This window comes from Hemitrygon akajei, chromosome 1 (genome assembly GCF_048418815.1).
Source record: "Hemitrygon akajei chromosome 1, sHemAka1.3, whole genome shotgun sequence".
In the NCBI taxonomy this organism is placed as follows: Eukaryota; Metazoa; Chordata; class Chondrichthyes; order Myliobatiformes; family Dasyatidae; genus Hemitrygon; species Hemitrygon akajei.
The window spans coordinates 106,263,639-106,278,421 of NC_133124.1; positions in this window are offsets into that span (position 1 = coordinate 106,263,639).

Consider the following 14,783-nt stretch of genomic DNA (forward strand, 5'->3'; position numbering starts at 1 on the left):
TCGATGAGGACTGGGTGTGTTCCCTCGTCTTACCCTATCTGAAGTTCAGAATCAGTCCTTTCGTCTTACTGTGTTGAGTGCAAGGTGGTTGCTGCAACACCACTCAACCAGCTGGTATATCTTGCTCTTGTACACCCTCTCATCACCATCTGAAATTCTGCCAATAAGAGTTGGGTCATCAGCAAATTTATTGATGGCATTGGAGCTGTGCCTAGCCACACAGAGAGAGTAGAGCAGTGGGCTAAGCACACACCAGCGCGGTGCATCAGTGTTGATTGTCAGTGAGGTGGAGATATTATCTCCGATCTGCATATGTTGTGGTCTCCCAGTGAGGAAGTCGAGGATCTAGTTGCGGAGGGAGGTACAAAAACCCAGGTTCTGGAGCTTTTCAATCAGAACTGTAGGAATGATTGGGTTAAGCACTGAGCTGCAGTTGAGAAACAGCATCCTGACATCGATATTTGTATTATCCAGGTGATCCAAGGCTTTGTGAAGAGCCAATATTATCGCATCTGCTTTAGACCTATTGTGATGATAGGCAAATTTTAGTGTGTCCAGGTTCTTGCTGAGACAGGAGTTAGTTCTAGTCATCACCAACCTCTCAAACTCTTCATCACCATGGATGTGAATGCTACTGGATGACAGGAGACCTTTTAGTTAAGGGCATAGACAGGCATTTCTGTGGCTGTGAATGAGACTCTAGGATGGTGTGTTGCCTCTCTGGTGCTGGTGTCAAGGATGTCTCTGAGTGTGTATAAGACACTTTGAAAATGAAGAGTGAGCAGCCAGAGGCTGTAGACTAATCAACACGTACAAACACGTACAAGAAGCTGTAGACTATATAGGTATTAATAACATAGGCAGGCAGAGAGATGAAGTCCCGCAAAGAGAATTTAGTAAGTTATGTAGGAAGTCAAAAGACAAGACCTCCAGGGTTGTAGTCCCAGGGTGGCCCCTTGTGCCACATGCCAGCGAAGCAAGAAATAGGGTGGTACTACAGTTGAATGTGTGGCTAAGGAACTGGCGCAGACAGTAGAACATCAGTAATCTGTATAAGGATAGCTTGAACCTAAACTGGAAGGTCACATATACCCTCCCAGAGAGTCTTGCTAGTGTACTTACCAGGACTCCCTTACTGTTTTACAAGGGGCAGAATTTGGTAGGTGAATCCAGAGAAGTTTCTTGAGACACGATGTAAAAAATCCACCTAGGAAATGGATTAAGCTAGACCTTATATTTGGAAATGAGCTTGTTCAGAGTTTCCGAGATGGACTGTGAGTCCAAAAATCTAAGTTTTCGGATGGAAGAAGATAAAACTGGACTTCAGTGGAAAGTGCTAAATTGGGGAAAGGCTAATTACAACAGCAATTTCCCCAACATAAGCCGGAGGAGGGGAGAGCAGATTGGGACTGGCTGTTACCGGGTAAGTCCACACATAACACGTGAGAATCATTTGAAATGCCAACTGGTCACAATCCAGGACTAACATGTTCCTAAGGGGAAGAAAGGCAAGGATGGCAATGACTGCAAGCCTTGGATGATGAGAGATGTTACAAACTTAGTCAAAGGAGTAAAAGGAAGCATATGCAAGGATTAGAAAGCTGAGACCAAATAAAGCCCTTGAGGGCTAAAAAGGAAACAGGAAAGATCTTAAACAGGGAATCAAGAGAGTTAAAAGGGGTGATGAAATGTCCTTGCCAGGTGAATTAAGGAGAATCCAAATAAATACATTTGTATTAATAAAAGTATAAATATATTTTACATAGACATATATTAATAGCAAGAGGTAAGGCTGCACATGGGCAATTGCAGGAATTTATGCCTGGAGTCGAGGAGGTGGGGGAGGTACAAAAGGAGTACTTCACATCGATATTCACCAAGGAGAAGAATATGGAAGACCGTGAGATCTTAGAGGTTATGCTGATACTCCAGAGCATGGAGGTATCAGAAGGGGGTGGTGGGATATATAGCAGATTATTTATGGAGTCAAGAAGAGATTTCTGTGGACTTAGTAGGGATCTCGGCATTCTCATTAGTAAAAGGCAAAGACCCAAATGACTAGGGAATAGTCAATGCTTTGCTTTGTTTAAAAATGACAATCAGTAGTAGAGATTCTGAGGGATGGGAAATCTGAAAAGGCATAGATTTATTAAGCATAGTTAACATGGCTTTGTACTGGGGAGATCATATCTTACAGCCATGATTGAGTTTTTGAGAAGGTGTTGAAGATCGACGAGGAAGGAGCAGTGGATGTTGTCTTTAGTAAAGCATACAGTACAGGTACTCATGGTGTACCTATCAAGAAGATTAGGATACATGGGATCTACAGAAATTTAGATTAGATTCCAACAGAGGGTAGCGATGGAGAGGAGTTATTTTATCTTGAGATCTGTGACCCATGGTGTTCTACAGTGACTGATGCTCTAGTCTCTATTGTTTGTGACATATATATAAAAATGTTTTGGACAGAAATGTAGGTGGGCTGATTCATAAGTTTGCAGACAATATAAAAATTAATGGATTTATGGATAATGAAGAAGGTTGTCAAGGGATACAAGAAGATATAGATCAGTTGGAAATACAGGGAGAGAAATGGCAGATGGAATTTAATCTGAAGAAGTGTGAGGCATCATGCTTTAGGATGCCCAATGTTAGAAATAAGTATACAGTAAATGGCAGGACCCCTAGGTATAGACAAATATTAGGGTACCAACCCTCAACTTCCTGAAAGTAGCAACACAAATAGAGAGGGCGGTAAAGAAGGTGTACAGCATTCTTGGCTTTATAAATTGGGGTATTGACTACAAAAGTTGTGAAGTTATGTTCCAGCTGTACAAACCTTTGTTTAGGCCATATTTGAAGTAATGTGCACTGATTAGGTCTCCGTGTTACCATAAGTTATAGCATCAGGATTTGGCCATTCAGCCCAGCAAGTCTGCTTCACCATTTGATCATGGCTGATTTATTTTCTCTGTAAACCCCATTCTCCTGTCTTCTTTCCATAACCTTTGATGCACTTACTAATTAAGTACCTATCAACATCCTCTTTAAATATACCCAATGACTTGTCCTCTGCAGCTGTCTGTGGCCATGAATTCCTCAGATTCACCACTCTCTAGTTAAAGAAATTCCTCCCCATCTCTGTTCTATTCTGTGGCTGTGCCATCTAGTCCTAGACCCTTCCACTACTAGAAACATCCTCTGCATGTCTACTTTATTTGGACCTTCAATATTCGGTACATTTCAATAAGATCCCTCCTCATCTTTCTAAACTCCAGCGCGTTCAGATCCAGAGGATGTGGAAGGTGCAAAAGATGTTCACTTTGATGTTGCGTCGATCAGAGAGTATTAGATATAAAGATAGGTTGGACAAGCTCAGTTTGGTTTGTCTGAACCATTATGGACTGAGTAACAACCTGAAAGAAGTAGTTAAAAATATGAAAGGCATAGAGTCATGGGCTTCTTCCCATAGTGGATATATCAAAATCTAAGAGTGTATAGTTTTAAGGTGAGAGGAAGAAATTTGAAAAAGAGATATGTGAGGTAAGTCTATTTCACACAGAGAGTAGTAGGTGCCTAGAATGTGTGGTATAATAAAGTGGAGGCTAATATGATAGCAGTGTTTTCGAGGTATTTAGCTAGGTACACATACAAGCTGGGAATGGAGGAACCTAATTCGTGTGCACACAGATGAGATAAAGTGCAAATATTCATCAAGGTTGGCACAGGCATCACTGACCAAAGGGCCTGTTTCTGTACTGTACTTCTCTACACACAGTGGCCACTAGAAAAGCCATTTCACTCAGATTTTCCTTTTGTTTATGAGACAAATTGTGCCACATTGTTTGTCGATTGGGTCTGTGAGCAGCAATAAAAGTCGCCTTTTCTCCATTAGTAAAGGAAATTCACTGAATGAATCCAGATTCCCACTCAAGAGAAGAAGATGTGAAATTAATTTGGCTGTACATCTAGAATCTTATGAGAAAGAGGAGGCAATTCAGTTCACTATCCCTTAGCCAGTCTTTGAAGGAGTTAACTAATTAGTTGCTCTTTGCTTCACTTTCCACAAATTCCTGCAATTTTTTCCCTTTCATATATTTATACATAATCCTTTTGAAAATGACTAATTCCTCCCAATGGACACTACACCAAAATCTATCATAAACTGAACACTGTAAAATTTCTACTTGACTTTCTCGACTCCATAGAAAGGATTTGCTGCTCCTTCCCACAAATCATCCCGAACCCTTAAGTGATTTTCTTAATAAATGTCATCTGCTACCTCTCTAAGGTCTTCACATCACCTTGAGATCAGATTCCCAGATTTGGACATAGAACTCCAGCTGAGGCAAGCAAGGACTGCTGAGCAAGCCGTGCTCTGCATGGGATTGCTGAGCAAACTGCCTGAGGAACAAAAAGAAAATATAGTTAAGAAAGGGCTGAGATGTCCAAAATGATCCAAAAGTGCTGATAAGTAAACAAGTGAGGAAAGTGGTTTCATGCTTTTTTTCTTCGTTTTCTATCAATTATATATGCAATAGAGCTGGTTTTTAATTTCTCATATTCTCTTACAACAAAGGTTATTCATCCTATCAATTCTATGACAGCTTCCAGATCATCACCCCAACTTTTTCCCCATTTACTCTCTCACATGATTATCACATCTACTCTGATTCTCATACCTCCCACCTACACTCAGTGTCCAATTTATTAGCTACCTCCTGTAACTAATAAAATGGCTTCTGAGTGTATGTTTGTGGTCTTTTCCCACTGTAGCTCATCCATTTCAAGGTTCGACATGTTCTGCATTCAGAGACGCTCTTCTGCACAACACTTTTGGACGCATGGTTATTCGAGTTACTGTTGCCTTCCTGTCAGCTTTAATCAGTCTGTCCATTCTCCTCTGACCTCTCGCATTAACAAGGTATTTTCACCCACACAGCTGCCACTCACTGGACTATTGTTTTTGGGTTTATTTGAACCATTGTCTGTAAACTCTAGAGACTATTGTGTCTGAGAATCTCAGGAGATCAGCAGTTTCTGAGATACTCAAGCCAACCCATCTGACACCAACAATCATTCCACCGTCAAAGTCGCTTCAATCACATTTCTTCCCCATTCTGATGGTTGGTCTGAACAGCACTGAACCTCTTAATCATGTCTGGATTTTTTTATGCCTTGAGTTGATGAAACATGACTGGCTGATTAGATATTCAAAATAGTGAGCAGGTGTACAGGTGTACCTAACAGAGTGCCCACTGAGTTGGACAGTGCGGGCAATTGATAAGCCTACTAAGCTAACCACTTTGAGATGCATGAGAGAACTGAGGAAACCCATGTGGCATGGGGAGAACATGCAAAAATCACACAATTAATCTAGCGATCAGTTTTGTGCCTGGCCATTCGAGGTGAGAGGCAGCAGCAGTGCCTGCTGAGAGTTTGTGCTCTCCCAAGTGAAATGGGCAGACAATTACATTACACATGATTACACATTTGCATAACTGCCAGTGCCCTGAACAATATTAATGTGTCAGTTATTGCTGTCTGAAGGAACTTGCTAACTGGCTGTCGGTCTCGCCTATAGTGTGACTATGAATGCATCACACAAGTTAACCCTTTGCAAACATCCAAAGTCTATAAACTGTGCAGGGAAGATGACAGAATGATCCTGCAACAAAGGCCTGTGTGTGATCCGTATCATGTCATTTTCCCAGTATAGTAGGAAAAATTGCTTTTGATTTAAAGTATTTAGAAATAAAAAGCTTGGATCTAAGTGAGGACAAGAGCTGTTGAAACTATGTAAATCTCACCTGTGAAGTAACAAATCCTGCTCTTGCATGTGTGTTCATTCCCAGCCAAGTAAGGTGGGCAACTTCCACATCCTCAAGGAAAACTATGGACTATAAATATCAGCCTTTTTAAAACTAGCCACAGTTCATTTCGTTCTATATTCCAAAATCACATACGGGGCTTGGACCCACAAACTTCTGTCTCAACTGACAGCTGAATGACTCAGACATGCAGGAGAGACATATCTGTACAAGCTAAACTGAGATCAGCAAAGTCCTGTGTTCAAATGTCAGTCAGTAGGTGTCGTGGATTGAAGCCACATCTCCAAGCCCTTCATACCCTTGAGATTAGCTACAGATGTGGGATCAATGAATTCAGTTTTGACAAAACCACAGCTCAATGGCAGCAAATTGGAAACACAAGAGACTGCAGATGTTCTGATACAGGGTTTTGACTCAAAATATCGACAACTCCCTTCCCCCACAGATGCTGCTCAACCCATTGAGTTCCTGCAGCAGGTGGTAATGTTCTGGCCTCTCAGTCAGCAGGTTATAGGTTCCAGTCTGCTTCAGAGAAGTAAGCACAGACTCTTGATTGATTCTTGAGTGTAGCACAGAGATTTCAGCATGGTTAGATGTGTTTTTTTGATGGGTGAGATAATTAACTGAAACCTGGCTCTCTCTAAAAGGCTGCAGAGAACCATTGGCAGATGAGTTCTCCTGGCCAACCCTTGCCCCTCAGCTAACACCTTACACAATTATCTAATCTTTTATCGCCTTGCCTTTGGCTCTGGTGTGTGCAATTTAACTGCCAAGATTTCATCATTACAGAAGAGACAAACTCACACACATACGTAACTGGCTATAACACATTTTGAACTGCCCTGAGGTCATGATAAGTGCCAAATAATGTAAGCATTTCTTTCCAATAAACGTGCATTCTATGCATCTACAGATTCGAGGGGTTGCCAAGCAACAAATGCCATGAACATCAAGTTTTGTGTAAACAGCTCTGTGTGCCAGTCCCTAGCCTGATGGTGGGGTTTATTCAGTGAGTATATGAGTGCACCTGTCAACATACAACATTATTCATATTCTTATGCAATAACAGAGCATTCATCTAAAAATGTACCCAGTGGTATTCTGAAGCAAGCTTGAGGGTCAGATGGAAAAACATGAGGCAGACCTAGATGATGTCATGAATCAGAATACAATCCATTCACTGCTGGACTGGAATGGAATAAAAATTCCTCTCTCATTAATGTTTGTAAAATATGGAATGAACTGCACCACACTTCAACTCAATTCCTCGTGACTTCTGGTGGGCTTCCACTCAATATCCTTGGAGCCCCATTTCTGTCTCATCTGCCCCCTCATTATGCTCTGTCCTGTATGCTTGCTAACAGATCCCAGGAATCTACAGGGTAGCTCAAAACCTTAAAAGGACTGGGTCATGATATCATTGGGTAACAGTGCAAAGACCAGGAGGAGTACTGTGGGCATTACAGCTGAAAAGCCAAGTAGTATTTGACTCCCCTTGCCATCTCCTCATCCTGTGGGCAAACCAAGACTGGTCCTGGTCTTTGTCTCTATCCTAAAGCTGGGTATACTCCTGGTCTCCAGATCCCACTGGATGGTGGGTGTTAGGAGAATAAACTGCTTCTGAGACCAGAAACCTACAGTTAAGATAATCAGCAACCAACTCAGGCTTAGATTAATCATCTGGGACTAAGACCAGATCTCAGTCTATATGCAGCTCTAGATGAGTGTACCATTCTAGTGGGTATAGATTTGGCACTCTCTTTAAACATGACTGAAAATATCAGTATTTGCTTATAATAAAATAAAACACGAATTCCCCTGGAAAATGCCCCTTCACAGAGTTTTCCTATTATGTTCTACAAGGTTAGCTTCTCTGGGTCATTGAAATGTCATATTTTTGACTGTTGGGTAAATTAGAAAAGATTTGTCCAATGAAGATGTTAACGATAGCTCAGTGGTTATATTCTACACTGGAAGCTAGGTCACAAATCATCCACAAATGCTTTTTTTTCCCTACATTATGAAATGGTTGCACTAACATTTTCTTTTAAAGTGCTCCTGCTAGAGTGGGGTTAATTTATAATCAGATTCTTTCCTCCCCTGATCAATGGTGCATTATCTAGAAGTTCACATTGAATGACAAGTGCTGAAAATTCTGCAAGCCAGAGCTTGGAACTTTGAAGACAGCAAGAATAAAGTTACAGAGTCACAGAGAACCACAGCACAGAAACAGACCCTTGGGCCCATCCAGTCAGTGCTGAACTATTGATCTGCCTAGTCCCATCTACCTGCACCTGAACCATAGCCCTCCATACCCTTCCCATCTATGGATCTATCCAAACTTCTCTTAAGTGTTCGAATTGAACACTTACGCAGGCAGATTGTTCCGCACTCTCACCACCCTCTGAGTGTAGAAGCTCCCCCTCATGTTCCCCTTAAACATTCCATCTTCCACCCTTAACCCATGACCTCTAGTTCTAGTCTCAACCAACCTCAGTGAAAAAAGCCTGCTTACCTTTACCTTATTTATATCCCTCACAATTTTGTATATTTCTATCAAATCTCCCCTCATACTCCTACACTCTAGGGAATAAAATCCTAACCTATTCAACCTGAATGTTTGCCATTAATCATTAATACTACAGTAACCATACTATTATGACATAAAGGGAGGCCTTTTGACATAACCAGTCCATATCACCTCCTAATTCCTCTTCATCTTATTCTCCTATAGCCCTTCTCTGCCGTGTGCACTCTAACTTTCCCTTTTGGCTCTCATGCCATTTACAGTCATAATGTGGTTTATAATAGCCCATTAACCTACAAGGACATCTTTCAATATAAAATCATACCAGAGTTCCCAAAGGAACTCACAGGTCATGGGTAGAACATGGGAAACTGCTCAGAGACAGCCCACAAGGGCAGGGTGGAACCTAACTTGCGTCATAATGGTTTTGTTATTGGATTTATAAATCAACAGATTATGGAAACCCCATTAATGAGCTACCTCAAGATCTCCTGGCATGAAGACTTGTTTATAGGTTCATTCTCCTTCTGTGAGCATTACTTATCCTGCATTGTTTCTTGTTAATATCTTGGATTGCCACTCTAAATTCATGAGTCAAGTTACTTCCAGAAGATGAGATGAATCTTGTCCACTTATGTTGTAAATTCTTGAACATCAAAGGTGTGCTAGCAGGCAATAATGTCCCAGTGGAGACTCCTAATTCTCCACATGTTCTCTGTGCTAATGCATATTTGCTGACTCAGCACACTGTACTCAGGTTTATTTAAAGACCATGACTTTATCAAATCCATGTGTTCTACAGATCACTTCTGGTTGTACTGCACCCGATCCATTTCATCTCATTAGGAAAGGCTCTTAAAAATTTCTACTTTAGTGAAAGCATTAGCTAATTTATGGTCAGGTTTTCATGTTTTAAAAAAAGACACTGCACTTTTTGAAGACAAAATTTTACATGGGCATGTGTAAATAATTGTGGACAGCAAGAATAAGAGTCATAGATTCAGAAAGCATGAGACTGAGCTCTTATACCAACAGTTTTATCACTGCTGACCATCAACCACCCATTTACTTTACATCGATACAATTCCCACTCGTTCTCCCAACATTTACTTCAGATTCAGCACAATTTACAGTGGTAAATTAACCCACTAATTAGCGTGTTTTGGGGAAGTGGGATGAAATTGGAGCACCTGAGGGAGACTCATATGGTCAAAGGGAGAATGTGAAAGTTCCACGTAGGCCGATCGGACATTAGGTTCGTACACGGTGTTGCTGGAGCTGTGAGTCAGCAGCTCCCTTGTGAGCACAATTGTATTTAAATTGTGATACAATCAATAAAGTTGACATTCCATGAGATCTAAGGGCCTTAGTGGATTCAACACTGATCAAGTCAAATAAATGTTCTTAATTTAAGGAATTGTTGGAACTGTAGAGGTGATTGAGAAATTAGAAAAGGGTGAACAACTGAAGCCGATGCAAGATCTACCAAGTCTACAAAATATTTGGGAAAATAAGTGGAATCACATCAGGGCACGTTTTAAAAATAGCTGCTTAAATCACGCACAAAAAACTGGCATAATGTGCTAAAACCCTCTGCAGAAAGGTTTCAATGATGATTAGATCATCTCATGAATTTTGGAGCTGCAGTACATGGAGGAAAGAAGCTGATTAATTCATTTGCTTTGCGAGTGACTCATTTTGCCCCCATTTGTTGAATGTCACTTATGAAGTAAACAATATCTCCATTGCTTGACCTCCCACGCCATCAGTGGATTTATTTACTCGAGTGACCTTGGGGTGGAACTCGTATTGCAGATGAGTGTGTAACAGTGTGATTACCACATTCTCTTTCCTTCACTCGGTTAACAAAGAATTTAAAATATAACTGCTTCAAGTGGTAGAAGGAGAAAATTTTACATTAATACATTCAGGGATTAATTGCTGAAATTATGCCCTTTAAACTATTTTCTTATTCAAATATCTTCCAGTTTTGGAAAGTTCCTTACAACTGAAGCATTAATTCTATTTTTCTTTCCACAGATACCTCTGTTTGAAAAAGTTATGTTTCAGTTTTGGTTTGATATAGTGCTGTGCAAAAGTCTAATGGAACATAAATATAGCAAAGGTGCCTAAGACATTTGCACAGCACTGTATTTCTCAATGAGCAGGTTGGTAACCCTGGTGGAAGTGAAGGATATTGGGAAAGCTGCAGGAGGGGTGTTGGACATGTGGCAGAGAAGGAGTGCCAGTGGCGGGGGTTGGCGTGGGTACAGGCACACCCAGCAAGATCTTTCGATTCTAAACAAGTGGTTTGTTGACCAGGTGGCATGGTAGCATAGTGGTTAGCACAGCACTTTACAGTTCCAGCAACCCAAGTTCAATTCCAGCAGCTGCCCGTACGGAGTTTGTACGTTCTCCCTGTGACCACGTGGATTTTCCCTGGGTCCTCCAGTTTCCAAAGACACACAAGTTGGTAGGTTATTGAAAATTGTCCTGTGATTAGGCTAGAGTTAAATCAGGAGTTACTGGGCATCTTGGCTCGAAGGGCTGGAAGGGCCTATTCCACACTGTATGTCAATACAAGCATAGAACATGGAAATCTACAGCACGTTACAGGCCCTTTGGCCCACAATGTTGTGCCGACCGTGTAACCTACTCTAGAAACTGCCTAGAATTTCCCTACCGCACAGCCCTCTATTTTTCTAAGCTCAGTAAAACCTATCTAAGAAGCTCTTAAAGGCCCTATTGCATCCACTTCCACCACTGCCGCCTGCAGTGCATTCCACACACCCACCACTCTGAAAAACTGACGTTCCCTCGGTACCTATTTCTGAGCACCTTAAAAAACTATGCCCCCTTATGTTAGCCGTTTCAGCCCTGGGAAAAAGCCTCTGTCTATCCACACAATCAATGACACACAATCAAAAATATTTAAAAATTCCTACTCCCTCCCCTTTTCCCTACCATGATTCCCCCTCTACTCCTTTCCCACTCTCAGTCCACAATAGAGACCCATAGCAGAATCAGAGTTATCATCTCTCAAATATGTCATGAAATTTGTTTTTTTTGTGACAGCATTATGGTGCAATATATAAAATTATTACAGTACTGTGCTAGAGGCGCCCTAGCTATATATACATATATGCATATGACTAAGACTTGCACTGTACTGAAAGAAGTTAAAGTGTGCTGAAACCTGTTAGGATAAAGGCAGATTATAATGGTTAGACATGATGAGGACTTTGATTGTAACTTGTCAAAATAAGTTATAAACCTGTAAAATAAATTGTGGGGAAGTGGGGTGTTAATGCTTTGTTTGATTTTCCACAGAATTGATAAACATTTCCTTGGAAAATTAAATGGACAGTGTCCTTTATATCATGAACTGACGTTGTATAAAGAAGAGGAAGGATACCATGTCCATGGAGTGGTGCAAACATGGGTGCACAATGGAGTAACTGATAGAGCAGCTGCCTCACTGCTCAACGACTTAGAAGCCCACTGCTATCAAAATAGAGTTTCACATTCTTGCTGTGACCATACAGTGCTCCAGCTTTGTCCATCTCACAAGGATGTGAGAATCAGTACTCATATTGGTATTGGTTTATTATTGTCACCTATACCAAGAAACAGTGAAAAGTTTGTCTTGCATACTGCCTACGCAGATCAAATCATTACGCGGTGCATTGAGGTAAAATAAGGTAAAACCAGACCAATGCCAAATAAAGAGTAAAAGTGCAGTGCAGATAAACAATGAAGGGCAAGATCACAACAATGTAGCGTGAGGTCAAGAGTCCATCGTATGATACAAGAGTCATTTAACAGCCAGATAGAAACTGCCTTTGAGCCTGGTGGTATGTGCCTTCAGGCTTTTGTATCTTCTTGCTGATGAGCGAGGGGAGTAGAGACAATGTGAGTGGGGTCCCTGATTATACTGACTGCTTTACTGAAGTAATGAAAAGTGTAGACAGATTCTTTAGAGGGGAAGCTGGTTCCCATGATGTGTTGAACTGCGTCCACATCTCCCTGCAGTTTCCTACAGTCCTGTGCAGACCAGTTGCTTATAAATTAACCCTAGTAGCATAATCAGGGGAGAGTTGATGGGGAATATGGGGAGAATAAATGTAAATAGTACTTCATGGTCAATGTGGATTTGGTCAGCAACAGGGCCTATTTCCATGCAGTATGACTGCATAAATGACTAATGGAGATTTATTACAGGTGTTTTGAATAATAATCTGTTTTAATGCAATAGAGAGAAACTATTTTCACTGGTAGGAAGTCTAGGAACCAAAACGTTTCATGAACAGCCTTCAGGATGTCACCATTGGCCACATTGGTAACTGGTGGTAAATCTATGGAATTCATTACCACAGGTGGCTGTGGAGGCCAAGTCATGTCGGTAATTGGATATATTGAAAGCGGAGATCGATAGCTTCTTGATTAGTAAGGATTAAATGTTATGGGTAGAAGGCTGGAGAATAGGCTTGAGAGGGATAATAAATCAGCCATGAACGAATGGAGGAGAAGACTCAGTGGGTAGATGGTTTAATTCAGTTCCTATGTCCTATGTCCTATGGTCTTACGGGCCGACTAGTTAAAATAAAGCAGTGAGAACACAAGGAGTATTTTTAAAATGATGGTCAACAGTGTACTGATTAAAAGGGTATGAAAACAAATCCACAGTAGTTCTTCAGAAAGGAATTAAATATGTAGCTGAAAAGAAAACATTTGCGGTATTGGTGTAAGTGGATCTTTGAAGTTGATCTCTCAAGGTGCCAATCATGATAGGACAAATGACTTTCAGTATACTAAAAGTTGCCACAAAATTAAATGATTCTATGCCTGTACTGGGGACTATTCCCCATTTTCCAACAAAAACAGCAGAGGTCAATTTGGAGGTCTTCTGAGTCTGAGGAAAAGCCTAATGTTGGATACCAGATGGTTAATAACAGTTTTGGACATCTTGGCTGGACCTTATTGATACATTTTTGCCAGTGTACCAAACTTGCCCCCTCAGTTCAGGCGTGAACTTTACCTGAGAATACCATTGATATGCTCTACCACGTTTCTACCTTCACTATGCCAACCTTTAGATAGATAGATACTTTATTCATCCCCATGGGGAAATTCAACATTTTTTCCAATGTCCCATACACTTATTGTAGCAAAACTAATTACATACAATACTAAACTCAGTAAAAATATGATATGCATCTAAAATCACCCTCTCAAAAAGCATTAATAATAGCTTTTAAAAAGTTCTTAAGTAGTTTACTTAAATACATTGAGTCCTAACCCCGGCACTTTAACATATCTTACTCCTGGCGGTTGAATTGTAAAGCTTTCTCAGTAAGGTAAGCTAATATCTACACAGGTAATTCAAATGATGTTGCACATGTTTAATGATGTAAAAAGTACTGGTGTAAAACACTGACATTGTGAGCTCCTTTGGGTGTACTTGATCAAGGTCCTAGTGCACATTTGTGGGACAGAACCCCTTTCTGTTCAAAGAAGGAAGCCCAGAGAGGCCAGCGAGATAAAGTAAATGTATGTTCCATGGTGAAATTTAGAGAAATTAAGCATTTATGTCATATACTTTGCAGTATCTCCTGCTGTACCTTGAAAGGAACCATTAACTTATAATGTTGAAGTTGTGCTTTCCTAGAAACTTACAGAGTACTAACCACAGAATGTATTGCAGCAAGTTGCCATGGTTTCTTCAGTAACAGTCCTTAACCTCCTCACATAGAAAGACAGGATATCAGGTTTGTGGAAACATTACCAACCAAGAAAGATTAGGGCTGTTAGTTTCTTTCCTGAATGCTATTAAGACAGCATTCACATTTCTCTGTAGTGGTATTTAAGTTACCCAACCAAGGAGGAACAGTTAAGCTCCAGCGAGCTTACACAAGAGCAAACGTGCTACTCCTGAAAACCAGCCAACACCACTGAACCATGCCTGAGATCTACCGTGCCAGTCCTTTTGGTGCAGCACTAGGTTATGAGAACACTTTGAGGCAATGGGGAGCTGTGTTATAGTGCAGAGCTTGTTCAGCATGTACAGGCTTAGGACAGGCTGAGGATGGCTTTTTACTTCTGGAACTGTCACCAGGTTTACAGATCCTTCAATATTCCATATTTCCATTGATTATGTTCTTCAGCAATGAGCAGAAATAAGAAGATACACAACCTCATTCTCACTTGGCTTAGACAATAGATGCCAGGCCATCAGTAATACCCCAACCTAAACAAAAAAGTAAAAACGTAAACACAGAAATTCCCTGGAAAGGTTCTTTTTTTTAATGTATACACTTTACAAACCAAACATTAAATAAGACAAATTTGTTAGTGCATGTCAGAATTCACTATTTAATCATGCTAGTGAAGATAAAGCATTTGAGACAACTGATTTAAAGTTTAGG